We start from the raw sequence: 14807 nt of genomic DNA on the forward strand, positions 1-14807 counted from the left end.
GGCACATACTCGGTTTGAAAATAGTCAAATGAAAGTCCTTCTTTAAACTCCACTTGTAATTCTCAAGAGAACTAGCATTTAATCAAGCGCACTGGTGTCAGAATGAAAGAGGAAAGTGAGAGAAAAACAACTTCGCCCCCAAATCAGGTCCTTTTGCATTCATTCGGAAAGTAAACCCATTACGAAAGCCAGGATTGACGCGCAGACTATTCTAAAAATAATTCCCAACTTCATCGCAAGAGGAAGAAAGGTATTTGCATCCTACTTGGTCGGTAAACTTTGGAAACCACTCTTGATGATAAGGAAAGTGTCTTATATTCTGTTACATTGTGGTCACACAAAGTTCTTTAGTGTATCAAACACTGTCTTTGCCTAAAAAATACTGAGTTCAAACTAAACTTTAAAAGAAATGCAACTAAGTTGTACATGTATCATCCTTTGAGTACAATATTGTACGCAGCTCTCCAAATAGAAAGCAATAATTTTACACGTTTTAATATCTCACATAATCTTTGGGAAAATATAAGTCATTTTCACTTCCTAAGACGGTGATGGATTAGCCATCGACTAAGAATGAATATTTTAAAAGCAAAAATGAAATATCCTTTTTTAGCACTTCGTGTTAGCATAATATGGAGCTAAAATAACAAGTAGTATCCCCATCCATTACCAGTAGAGCGCCATGTTTGCACACGAAAGACATAGAATGCGGGGAAAAGTATCGTGTAGCAATTGAATCGCCATCGGTTGCTGAGCGGGATGGATCGATGAGAAACCTGAATGTTTGTGGTAACTGGATTTTAAAATGAAACAGCGATCGTTAGACAAATACAATTTCTGGAAATTGATCGGGGAGATTGATGTGGGGCGACGGGAAATCGAAAGAAAAAGTAATCCGACGACTACAAGTAACTCGCATCATATCTCAATCAAAATTGAGTCTGTTTGAGTTTTAAAAGGATACGGAGGGTGGAAAAGGACGTCATGAATACTAATCAAGATTAGCTTTCAGGATTACCTCTTTTTTTATGAATGTAGTTGCTTAAGTAATACTTTCGGTCATATCGTAAGGTATTATCTTCATGTATTGTTTTTTCAGAAATGGAATCAAAGCCAAGCTCGATGCCGCAATTTGCCGGCCTTGGCCTGGGTACAAACTCTATAGGGCAAGGTTTTTGCCGGCGGCCTTGTGACAAGGAATACTAGCCCCGATTCCATTTCTGTTTCATTTAACAAAGATGGGAAGCAATTTGTAAAGTTTTTTTAATGAAAGGTGAAATATGTCAAATAATATCCGGTATGACATCTGGGGAGTGTTTCATCAACATTTTTGTCCGACAAGTTGTCAGATCTGACATCTTTCCTTGATGTTGATTGGCTAAGAAGCACTGTTACTATGGCAACTGTCGGATAAAATGGGACTTGTCGGATAAAACGTCTGACAAGTCCTTTCATGAAACGCTCCCCGGGTATCATGATGTCGGAGGGATGTCATACATAGATGTAGAAAAGCCATTCCGCAAAACTGGGTATCTCAACAAGTGGATAGCGAGCACTATTCCCTTTATTGATTTCAACCGGGAAATTTAATCCTGTTAATAAACGTTACATTGAATCACAAATGCATATGAGGAGATTTCGTGAAGAAATAAATGATTATTTTTTTATCATTTTATTTTTATTATACTTTTGGCAAAACAAAAAATGTGAGCCAGTATTGCGCAGAGATCATGTATGTTTAACAGCACAAAGCAGATTATCGGGGTGGAGGATATAATAGCAATGAATTAAGGGGCTGGCGATTGAGCAAAAGATTCCCTCCACTATTGATGCCTTGTTGCTTGGTTAGTATCACGTGGCACATTTGAGCACAGCAGAAAGGTCCATTGTGGTGTTCAGCACCCGAACTGTCTGTCCACAGCACCGTCGTATCAATATTCCTAGCATCAAATGACAGGTACAAATAACTTCATCATCACCCAAAACAGACCAAAAGCAATTTTGGTTAGATTAATTTCAGGCAATTATTTACCTAAACGCGAAAATCTGTAAAACGATGACATCATGTGATTAATAAAATCACGATAATGCATAATGCTGGTAGACCAATGATATCTCCGGTAACACCATCTCGTCACACATTTCATTGCTTATTGTTAACTGCTGCATGACGTGATATTGCTGTTGACCGTGCATGGAATTATGTATTGTTTTTTTTTTGTTCCTTCCAGAGGTTATAACAGGCTCATAAATCTGTTCACAATACATCGCATTCTCTTTGAACCTATCACGTGATAACCCGAAGAATTTGGATGTGTGACCACAAAAATGTATCATGCTTCTTTCACACCAACCGATAGTAAAGAGTTTTCGAAAATGTATTGTCAACTGCCTTTCTTGACAAAGAATCCCCATGAAGTCTTTGTCGAAAATTGTTAAATCAAAACAGCAGTTTCGTCCTGGACTCTGAACAAACTACGTATTTGTAATTTTTTCGTCAGGTCTGAAACTTCTGACAAAACTGCTGTTCCAGTTCACCAATTTTCGACAAAGACCTCCCAGCTGTTCATTGTCATTTGACGGGCACTTTCAATACTTTTACTATGTTGTTGAATTCGTTCTGCGTCCCGGTGCAAAAACGTCCTAATATTTCATTCGAAATGGCGTATTATTTTTTATCAGTCTGGGCTCCGTAACACAAAGATTTATAGCGATCAATCGCTAAATAAACTGACCAATCAAGATCTATGTTACACGCGCATTTGTCGCAAAATATTGACCAGGAACCAATCAGAAGTGTTCTTTCATATTTCCAATTCATCGCAAACCTTTGTGTTACGGAGCCCATGAGTCGGTAACGTTCTAGTGTGACTTTAGCAATAATGATGGAAGCAAATGTAGCGTGAACGAGGAAATAACGCAACATATTATGGTGTAGATACTAATTTGAATATGGGTACACAGCTGATGTATAACATTTAGTTAAAAAAATAATTGGTTCAAATGGTAATTTGTCTTCTCAAAACATTTCATGCAAATGTAATTTTCATTGATTTCGTGAACTGAATTCGCTCTGGTCAAGAATATTCTTCAGGTTTTTGCTTTATCGATATCCATGCATGCACGTCAGTAGATCAGTCCTTTTATTAAATCAGACAAGGATTTGAATTAAAGATAGCTGGAACAAATGTAAATAAAGCATGTAAGCTTTAATGTGTGCGTTACTTTCTTAAGCCAATGCATTGCTGTGAGATGGCACTTAATGTAATGCCCTGACGACAGTGTTTCGTGTGCGCTCGTTTGCCCAGATTTATTCAACCCTAAGCAAACTTAGATCGCGAAGAAAAGCTGCAAATAACAGCGGAAATCGAGCTGAAATTGGATAGATGATTTCTCTTTGAGTCAAATTCAATTATGATAAGCGCTTGAGCGGTGAAACTCGCCTCAATGAAATAGAAGAAAATGAAATAGTCATCAGAAAACACGCTGCATGCACTCCCAAGGCGATGTAATGCATGTGAAGTACACTGTTTGGCGGCATACACGGAAAAATATTTTCATCTCATAGTTACTACTTATACGCTCAATAATTTCCATCTATATTATTAAATCAAAAACTTTGTTCTGTTAGGTACCAGCAGAAATATTCCTGAATCTACATGTTTTCTTACACCAGAATGGTGTTTTATTTCGGGGTAAACATTCGGGTAGAAATTACAAATTAAAAAAGAATGAATCTGAAACATTACATCTCGTTTCCCAGCATGTTTGGTCATTGAAAAGTGCAGGCCTAAGACATATTACAACAACATCCTTTCCATTTTTAACCCTAAATTCTCACGCTCGCCTCTTGTACACCAATTCTATTTCATAAAAAACAGACATAGAAGAGATAAGCAATAGTATCAAAATCCTTGATACTTTTCCACACACAAAAATTGCGGCAGTGTAATTTGAGCAAGAAAGACATTTCAGAATGGGATAATGAATGAATCGCATGTGTGCAGTAGTTGAATGCAGAAAGATGAAGGTTACAGAACTCATATATCACAACTTAAGCTAATTGAGTCCTCACATATATTTTTTTTTCTTCTACAATGAAAATCCTGTAAACATTTCCCCCTCTCTCTCATCCTCTCTTTCTTTTTCTCTCCCTCTCTCTCTCTCTCTAACCACCCCCTGTCTCTACCTCTTCCATTATGAAATTTCCTATTACCATCCTTGCCCTCTTCCACTCTTTCTTTCTCATTCCCTTTCTTTCTATTTCTCTCATTCTCTCTCAGCCTCTCTCTCTATCATTGTCTATCTTTCTCCGTCTCTCTCTCCCTCTCTCTCTCTCTTACTCTCTCTCTCTCTTATCCCCGGCTCTTGATTTCTCATTATCGCTTCCATTCTACCTACACTCTTCACAGTGAAATAAGCACGACTGCTGAGGTTAGCACAAGTATTTTTCAAAGGTTACACCATCTCAAGACTCTCTTACACGGTGTCCTTCAGAACGATAAGTGGCACCTGCTTCCTTCGCCTTCTACAAAATTACATTTACCCCTCCCCCTCCATCTTTCTCTCTGTTCAAGCAAGCAAAAATGCTAAAATACCTCCCCCGTATTGAATCTGAAAATGACAGAGCATATCTGCTTACTAATGGAGTGTACTCAAGCCAGTTAACTCTATTGATTTGAACACTTCTCATGGAATTGGCCATGGTTTCGCTGTTCTACATAAACAATGGCTGGCTACGCTTCAAGGCCACCATCGATTGATGCTACACGTGTTGTTGGATCGTCGGTAACTTCAGTTTTTCATGCTGTATGAGACCGAAGGTCTTTTATGGTAGAGACATTATCCATTTTTTATTCAGCATTTCAATATGAACATCAAATCTAAAAAGGTTGTGGTGGTAAAATGCACATCTTTATAGAAAAAATTATTCAATGTGCATTAAAGCCATTTTCGATAAATGAATATATTTCTGATGCTGAGTAAATAGTAGAACCAGTGCTTCATATTTCATTTGGCCTTTTGGATTAAAGAGTCGTATTGTACATAACATGCAGTAGAGTATTTCTTTAAGATCCATGTTTTTATTTCAAAAATAATATACCAATGATGATGAAACTATGATACATATGCTCACGGGTACCTGGGTTGTTAGATTGTAGTTTCCTTTTCATACTTTCTTTGGTAGACAACAATTATTTATCTTCATTCTTGTTAACTCACTCCTTAGCTATGCCTACGTTTTAGAGGAAATGAATCTTAAACCAAATGAACTATTTCCCACAATTATAATAAAAAAGCAATTCATATTTTCGTTGACTTCTCGTTTCAGATTCCTAGACTGGAACAATGTGGATTTCAAAAACACCAGTCATCTAGCAGACGATCGTTAAAGCACATTACACTGGTAGGCGAAATACCAATTACTATCTTCTTTTCAATTTTTTTTGTTATTGTTATCTGGATATGTTGTGGTTATTGTAGTGGAGTGTTTTGTTGCTGATATAAAGCAGGTGTATAAGAGTGAATGATAGGGGAAACTACATTTACAAATTGTTCCGAGGTTGATAATCAAGACATAATACACACATCGGAAACTTAAGAACTTAATTTGAGGAGAGTTAAAAAAGTGCCGTGAATATGATGAGATTACAAATAATGTAATTGTATTGATTGCAAAAGTTGACAATGATAAAACATTTTTTATAAAAGTCAAGTACTGACAGTTGTTAATACCTTTGTGCGCGTTTGTTATTTAAGATCAAGAATGGAAAATTTTCTTTCAAAGGGAGTCATATTTGGCAGAAGTTTAAACATCCCACAAACACCTTTCATGATAATATGAGATACAGATCATCTTGCCCTATAGGTCTGCCATGACGAAAGCCCCTTGTCGTATCCAAATGCAGTCATGCTTAGGTAGTGCATATCAAACAATAAAAGCATAACATCGAATCGGATCTAGAGAGCGGCAGTAAAAACACTGGTGGTTGGGCTTATTGGAGCGTGAGGGAATAAGGAGAAGCGCTATGAACGACATTCCTCAAAAAGAGAAGGCGAAAAATTGGGTTTAGATTGTATACCAAATAAATAACGTAATGGAATTGGCCCGGAGCAACACTCCTCAACTTGGGAACTTAACGGTTATCAACAGTGCAATATGCAGGATACAGTAGTCTCATGATTCAGACCTTACCGATATCAAGTAGTTGTTGTACTTTAGAACGGTGACTAGTAATAATCAGTTCAGATGAATTCATATCAATTGTGTGAAATGTTACATTTTTACAAATTAAAAAAACATGCTAAATTTTATGATTTAAGTGATGAGTACCAACAAAATTTCATTTGTTCACGCAAGTTATGATTTTGATCAATTCAATGCGAAATTGTTATCTAACTGAGATATGAATCTGTTACACACTAATTAAGCAAAACTATAAACGTTCGACTTTTGACGTTTGCATATAAAGTGAACGCGTAACAATGAAGTTCGTATAGCGCAGATTTCATAAGGATAATACTTTGTAATTATACGTACCCATACATCCACACACACATACACGCAACCTCGTGTACTCATACATTTTAGATTTACAAACACACGAGCGCACCCCCACATACACACACACTATGCGCAATAGTATGTATGCGTTTCTCTCTGCAATTAGAACGTATAGCTTATGGCCTCTTATAAAGGCAGAATGATGTTTACGGCCTTTCCGTCATCACCTAATACAAAATGTAATCTGTGTTATCTTACGTAGATATGAAACAACCGTTATAACATAACGAGGTGTTCAAACGAGTTGCAAAGGCGTTAACAAAGAAAAATACAGGTATTAAGGTCTCCCATTCTTCCCAGCTCTTTATCTATTTGATATATCTATCTCCTTTCCCATCTCTCTCTCTCTCTAACTATCTCTTCCACCTTGCACTGTCTCTATCTATATATAATTATGAAACACAACCACTGCTGCTCTAACAATAGGTCGATCTAAAAATCAGTGCAACTTATTTCCAGGGGGGCGTTTCATCAAACAATTAGTCGGTGGTTTTCTCCGACTAATTGTGATTTTCACCGACTAATTTCATTTTCACCGACAATTTTGCCATCACCGACTAAATTCCATTTCATGAAAATTTGTCGGTGATTTTCTCCGACAAATTATTGGAAACCACCGACTAATTTTGTCGGTGGCCTTCACCTACCGACAAAACTTATTTTCACCGACTAATCAGCCTTTTGAGGGCCTTTGCAGCTAAAATCGATCAATTTCAGTTGATTTTGAATGTAACATTTTAATAAATTGCTTATTTTTCATTTCATTGAGAAAATTCAAAGAAAATGTATTTATTTTTAGTCAATGACAAATAAAAAGTAGACATTTCAAGAATAATATTTTCATCTTTAAAACTATATTATATCAATCAATACATAGGAAACATCTTCAAATGTACACATTTTTTCAAACATAATTTTCTTTAACCCAAATAAATCATTGTGCATTTTTTAATCAATAATGTCTGATAATGTCTGAAAAATGCGACCTCATTGACTTTTGTACAAGTTTTTTCAATGTTCATTAGTGTTGTTGGTGTTGCTGCTGCTGTTGTCATCGTGATTGCTGGAATTGCTGTTTGTTTTTGCTGCTCTTGGTGTTGTGGGTGTGGTTGTTGCATCTCCTGGTGCAATTAGTTATTTTTGCTACTGATGTTGCTCAAGGTGGTGCCTGTGTGGTTGCTGTTGTCATCGCTGCTACTGCTGCTGTTTACGAGTGTGGCTGTTGCATCTCCTGAGGCATCTATTGATGTTGTCGCTTGTGTTGTTGCTTGTATGATTGCTTGTTAGAATCCTTGCTGTTTGCTTTGTTTCTACTGTCGTTGTTGCTACTGCTGTTGATGTTTACCACTGTGGTTGTTGCATCTCTTGATGAAGTTATTTATGTTGCGCCCGATGTTCCCTGCATGATTGTTGGAGCTCCTGCTGCTGTTGATGTTGTCGGTGTGGTTGTTGCATCTCTTACTGCAGTTGTAGTTTCAGCTGCTGATGCTGTTGTTGCTCCTGCTGCTGTCCATGTTCATGGAAGTAACTGAAATGGATTTAATTTATAGAGCATGTGATATTTTATTAATAAAGATATCAATTTCCATCATTATTGATATCAGTCATTTATTCTTAATTTAATTATCATTGTTAAAACATTTTTTTATTTCTAATGTTTGAAATAAGAACTTTAAGTTCTAAATGGTTAAAATATTGTCACCAAAGCCTTATTAAACAATGAAAACAAAAAAGTTAATAACAAAGAAATGCATAAGAAAATGATTAAAATTTCCTCTTTTTTTATACACAATTGATTTTAATGACTTGGGTTTTTCTCATTGGTTTACCAAAGAAAGGGAGTCAAAATCCAAAATTATCACATTTGGTCTTTATTTCTTGAGCCAAATGCTGATTTCATGCAAGAGTCATGTTATCATATTAAATAAAAAAAAAAAAAACATCAGGAACAGCAGCATGATTTCTGAAGCGAGTGCACAATCAACAGGCAAGATCCTGAGGCACCCCCCCCCCCCTACCAAGATCATTTGAATTAATGAGGTTTCATGACTGCTTTTGTAGGCATTACATTTATACAGGCCTACAAGAGATATAATTTTTTTTTTTTTTTTTTTTTTTTTTTGGGGGTAATCTTCCAGTGTTACTCCCATACAAAGCAGATGGTGATGGGGCGGGGGGGGGGGGTCTAATAGGAATGCAGAACAATGGAACATTCATTTACTACTTTGGCAATAGAAAGCAAGTCACACCATCTAGCATTGATTGATATTGGTTGTTTTACAACTGTCCAATAAATATCACCATTAATCAATTAAGCATCTAAGCACTTATAGATGTCATTGTTTTCAAATATTTGAGTAGAACAAATAAAGAAGAGAGCAGTACCAGTAATTTAATATTTTTTTTAATGTGACTTTACTTTCTTCGCCAAAGTGAGGCAGTCATAATTAAGAGTGTTTTAACTTACAAGCGACATCACATTTCCTGCCTTCTTGTCTGGCTCTCCTAAACCTTCAACCATTTATACTTGTGTAACTTTGTATCTCATGTCTGTCTGAAAAGTTTGGTTGAAGCCTCCACCTGAAGGAAAAATAGTATTGAAATAACTAATTAAAATATTTGCCATAATCTGGTATTTCTTCTCACATGTATATGTACATGTCTAAAAACAGGAAATAAAACATCTTTTGATTACCAGGTTTCATATAGAAGGGGGTAAATAAAGGGTTCAAGTTTTTATTATGTTAATAAAAAATACAAACAATAGTAAAAATGACATATGCTCTGGCTGAGAAACTTAAAAAGTGAAATTATTCCTCACAATGTAGCTTGTATGTACATACACATGAGCAAGTAGTGCTAAATGGATTGAGGGGTGAGAGCAGGGGCTCCGGAAACCGGCGGGGGGGGGGGTGCATGTTAGCTGCAGGGTCAGCGGAACGGTTTTTACAGTGAACGGGCTGACCATGCAAAAAATCGTAACCAGATGGTCATTTCATATTTTTCAGCCCCCGCACTGTTTTCCAAAACCATGTACAAAAATGTAAAATTGACCATCTGCTTATGATTTTTTGCATTGGTCAGCCCCCCCCCCCCCCACTTTCGGCTCAGCCCCCTCACTTTCAAAACCGTTCTGCTGACCCTGCAGCTAACATGCAAAATATATTGAATCTATTATGTCTTTCATGCTTATGTAATGTTTGCATTTCAAACTGACTTTAAATAGAAAATCCGGTCACAGTCCGATTTCATAGTCATTGATGTGGGTTTTTATGATTTTACATTCTGCAACCAAAACAATATCCTTCATTATTTTTTAATCATTATCGCATTTTACTAGTCTACATGTTACCTGTGGTTGCATTTCAATCTCAGTATTTCTTCACCCATTGCCAAATCTTCTGTCACATGTTCATCAAATTGGCCGCTGGCACATTCCTTGCTGTAGTAGACCAGTCAGAGCCTTGCTTTCTAGTTCCAGATCCGTCTTCTTCTGCATACTGTTCAAATGTCCATAGTCTGAAATTAAAATATTAATAATATCACATTGTTATACATGTAGCAAAGAAAATATGTAGATTTACAGTGATCATTGAAAAATACTGCACTTTCAATGAATATTGTTGACATTTCATAAAGGGGAATGATCGAATATACCAATCATTTTTCTTCTTTTATTATCCTGAAATTTATAGAATTTACCAACAATCGGTCAACAATTTATCCTTGTTAATTCATATAATTTTCACTTGATTATAAACAAGACGGTAATTAACACATTAACCATACAAAATAGTAAAACAGCTTTTTCAATAATTTTTTTTTTTTATTAAAAAATAAAAATAAAAGTTTTTTTCTAACTCAATAGCGCTTGGATACCTTGCCGGTTAAAAGCCACAATCAAATTAATAAAAAATATGAATAGGCTCCTAATTCATAACTGCAGCAAATTGCATCCCCATCAAACCATCAAACTGTCAACTATTTCTGGACTGTGACCTTTGTTCAATGGAACTTTAATATGAGATTCAAGGCAGAAAAATACTTGGGATTGATGAGATCCATTCCATATTCTCCTATATTTTTTTCTAATGAAGAGACCTTTAACCTTTACATGCTATTTAAGGTTAGGTATGACTAGACTCTAACTTTATGTGGTACGACAGTATTTTTCAAAAAATAGATTAAGAGACATTATCAACAATAATTTAATTTATTTACCCCAATAACACCGATGCTATTGCAGATTCATGCTAAATAGTAATTTGTCTAAAAAATTGACTTAGAAAAATAAAAGCCAAACAAACTTCATAATCGCACACAAATGAAGAGCATTATTTCGTCTCCCCCAAATTGGACGATCAATATTTTTTTTTAAAGGGAGCTATGAAATGGCTCATTTCACTTGGGTGCGCAAAGTCAAAGATAATTTAAGATAGATCTAGGCCTATAAGCTATACCAGTACGGCCACGGGCCGGTTGCACTATTTAAAACTTAGATCTAATAATTTTTTTATATCTAGATTTTAATTTTTATTGGGTGTGAACGCACCTCTGCCACAATCGCATCACCCCCCCCCCCGCCCGAATCCTCGACAGCTGTCGAGAGCCTTCACTTCATTCGACTTGTGACTTGCTAAGGCTAAGCCTACATTAATAGTTGAGAACATCCACTTTACAAATTTACCACTCACACTATTACCATGTGATTTAGCTCCTGTTCAATTCCAATTTCTGTAACACAGAATTAGGATGGCCCCATTGGATATGTGTACATTTACAATTGCACACGCTGGTTTGCCTGGTGATCAAGCCAATCTCCGACTACACCGAGCAACAAAATTATTACAAAACCAAAGGAAATGAAAAAATATGATTTGCAACATAGAATGACATAAAGGTAGAACAATATAAAGAATTCTCTTTGCAAAATTTATAACATTGCAGCCATGTGCGGATCATAAAAACGTGACAGCCGTGAGCCGTGTCGTTAGTTTGGACCTGAGATAGTTCTACAGACACAGAAACACGGGTATGGGACTAGACTGGATTTTGTACTGTCAAGTTCACCGATCGTATCGACAGGGGTCCTGCCAGAAGATCCTCTTTTCTTGTAATTCATTTGATAATCACGCACAACGAATAATTCAATCACCTTACATACAATATGAACGACATTTTGAAGGGTTTTACTTACGGTAAAATCCTCATTCACCTCTACGAGGACCTTCGCTTCTTCTCATTTCTTCGTTTCATTTCGAATCGTCGTGGCGAAAACATCAATCAATTTTACATCTTTTTCACGACTTTGGGAGTGGGCGTGGCCTAATTAGTCAGCGAACCTCGTTCAAGACGATTTGTAAAATAACAATTCTCTGACAATAGTCAGAGGAGCTCCGAGAGTTTGATGAAACGAATTTTTGTCAGCGCTGACTAAATTGTCAGCGCTGACAATTTTAGTCAGCGCTGACAGTTGTCGGACGAAAATATTGATGAAACACCCCCCCGGTCACTGCTTTCTTCTCTTAATCAATATATCTGAGCACGTCTGTATTCCAATCAATAGCTATTGTCTCATAGATACCAGGGACTTTGACAGTGGCATATGTCTCATTGTCATTAAAACCCTTTAGAAAATGGGGGCATTCATTAAGATTTCTATAGCATATCTCTCCTAGGGCTGGAATGCTGATTAATATTATAGTCATAATACAGAGGATTATGAAAGGCAGAATGAATATCTATGTTAGACTTGGGGCCCGTTTTATAAAGGACTTGCAACTGTTGTAACTTTGCCATCACGGCAACTACCATGAAAACCTTGATTATGATTGGCTGCCGAGTCCTGTTACCATGGTAGTTGCCATAATAACAAAGTTAAAAGAATTCAAGGAATTTAGGAAACGGGCTCCTGAATACATATAGTTGATGATAAAAATTAACGTATATTTCCTCCAGAGAAAGTGAAAACGTAAATAATATAAATACAGATTAAGAGCTATAAACAATAAAACATTTTAATTAATTTTGCTCCGTGCACATGAAAGGAACAGAATTACACCTTCAAAAAGGGTTGTCTATGTGTAATTGTAAAACGGTATTAGGTTGAAACCTTTTCTTCAGTGTTCTTTGACAATCGTTAGGAAAATTCAATTACAAAAGAAGAATTAAAGAATGCACCTTAATCATTTTATTGTAGTTCGGATAGAGTGGCATGTATCTCTTGGGAGAAAAAAAAAACAAATACCATATAGAATAGTTAATAAATCGTTGTTGACATGAGCCGAAAAATCGTACCATACGTGAACATTTCCCAGCAATATAGGAAAAAAATTACGCACAAATTTTGAGTGAAAATAAAGAATTTCCATCGACCGTTGAGCAAGGTAGAAAAGCAATAACCAATTCCCTCTATGCGATTGTAATCAAAATCGATCCTTCTCTAAAAGCTGTCAATTCTTAGCGTCAGATATGTAAATATTTGAATGGCAATATCGCTATTGTAGAGAAATATTCCGTTATACAAACGGTAGTTTTCGTCAATAAATTCATGGCAATTTCATGATTATTTATATTAAATACTGTATTCTTGAGTGGATTTGCGAAATGAAGGTTCATCTTGTAGTTATGTATCTTTAATGCATACAAAAGAAAAAAATATATCATGCTTTCTCACGAAAAAAAAACTCCCTTTATACATCCATTCAAAGGTTGTATCGTCGTAATTCAGGCACATTTTATGGATGAACGGCTTCTTTGATTGAATGGGAGATTAAATGGTACATTTTGCTTTCGTTTTCTGAAATAGTTGTAATTTTATTTGATGCATGACCATACAGTAATTTCTGGTGGGATTTTTATCCAATAACCATAATAAAAAGTGCGATTTAGCACTTAATCTCTCTGTATACACGGTATCGTTACTTAAATATGAATCATTAATAGTCGTTCCATGGAGGTATAAAACATGTGATACGAGTTGTGTCTAATGTATCGGCTATCTACTGTAGATTTTGTGTGATATAACTAGATGAAAACATAAAGAAATAATTTTCAAATGAATATATGTTGTTCCTCATTTAGAACATTGAGAGGAAAACATCCTATCCATAAAAAAATAGTGCAATGAACTCTAGAAGATTAGTGAGAGAGGGTGAGTGGGTACACCACTGACCCCAAACTGTAAGTAGGTGAACGAAGATAGCTATGCTAATACGCAGACAGTGGGATCACTTTCCTATCTCATTTCGGATGTCACAAGGGTGTAGGATAAGACGCAGACAATGAAGACTAACGCTGGATCAACGTTTGCAACCTACCAAGGGTAATTAGCAAGGGACTGGTAAGGACTTCTGCACCCCTGCTCCTGGTAATCCCTTGTATATCTCGTTTATTAGGCTACAGTCACACCGACGAATCCTAATCCAAATCGACCGATGGTTTGTTATGGCTAACAACGTAATGATTTTGTCGGTCTGTAGTCTGTTTAGTAAGTGTGACTGCGGCACTATCATGGTTGGTGGGTGACTTCCTGATAAGGATGTCTCAGTAAAGTAGCAAATTTGCTGCCAGGGTCGTTTTATCAATCGTTACCTACACTATTACAACTCCAAAACAAAGCATGGTACTTAACTGTGACCATTCCGAAACCTATTCTTTTGAGATGGAAATAGTTTTTAAAATCTCTTCATTAGCAAAGCTAATAAACATTTGATTATGGGGTACTATTTATCAAACGAGACGGCGGTTTTTTTATAATTTAAGTCTCCGGGTAGTACACTTTTAAGTGAAAAGAGGGTCCATTTTTATCCTAATTTGAATTTTGCCTAGCAACTCTGACGCCGTTACCCTTATCTCTTCTGTAAGTAATGGATGTTTGTTACGAGCCATTATTCGCAACATGACGATAATGAAATTTGGATCTTAGTAGTGTGAGCTCTTAGCTATTAGACAAAATTTCAGTCATTGTAGAGAGCTTTTAAACCCCTTCGTACTAACATGTTGATTGCACAACATCATGCTAAGGTCTTGTTGTTACAAAGCAATAATCATTATCTTGACGGTGTCCCTTTTGATGTGTGGACATCCATTTCAAATAATTATTTCTCCGGGGCATAAGACAATCCTTTTTTTTTTTCTCTCTCTCTCTACCTTTTCCTCTCTTTCTCTTCCTCTCTCTTTCTCACTATATCGCCATCACCATCATCATGTTCATTGCTCAATAGACCACTAGGAACTTAGG

At 36.2% G+C, this 14807-nt stretch overlaps 1 long non-coding RNA gene across 1 annotated transcript; it reads right to left on the bottom strand.

The window, feature by feature from the left end:
• Nucleotides 1–7397: 7397 nt before the first annotated feature.
• Nucleotides 7398–11853, bottom strand: LOC135155628 (uncharacterized). The gene is made up of 4 exons (XR_010294772.1): nucleotides 11763–11853; nucleotides 9918–10084; nucleotides 9033–9145; nucleotides 7398–8093 (listed from the first exon to the last, which is right to left on the bottom strand). It is a non-coding gene; the product is annotated as an uncharacterized LOC135155628 (long non-coding RNA).
• Between the last annotated feature and the right edge of the window lie 2954 nt (nucleotides 11854–14807).

This window comes from Lytechinus pictus, chromosome 10 (assembly GCF_037042905.1).
Source record: "Lytechinus pictus isolate F3 Inbred chromosome 10, Lp3.0, whole genome shotgun sequence".
NCBI lineage: Eukaryota > Metazoa > Echinodermata > Echinoidea > Temnopleuroida > Toxopneustidae > Lytechinus > Lytechinus pictus.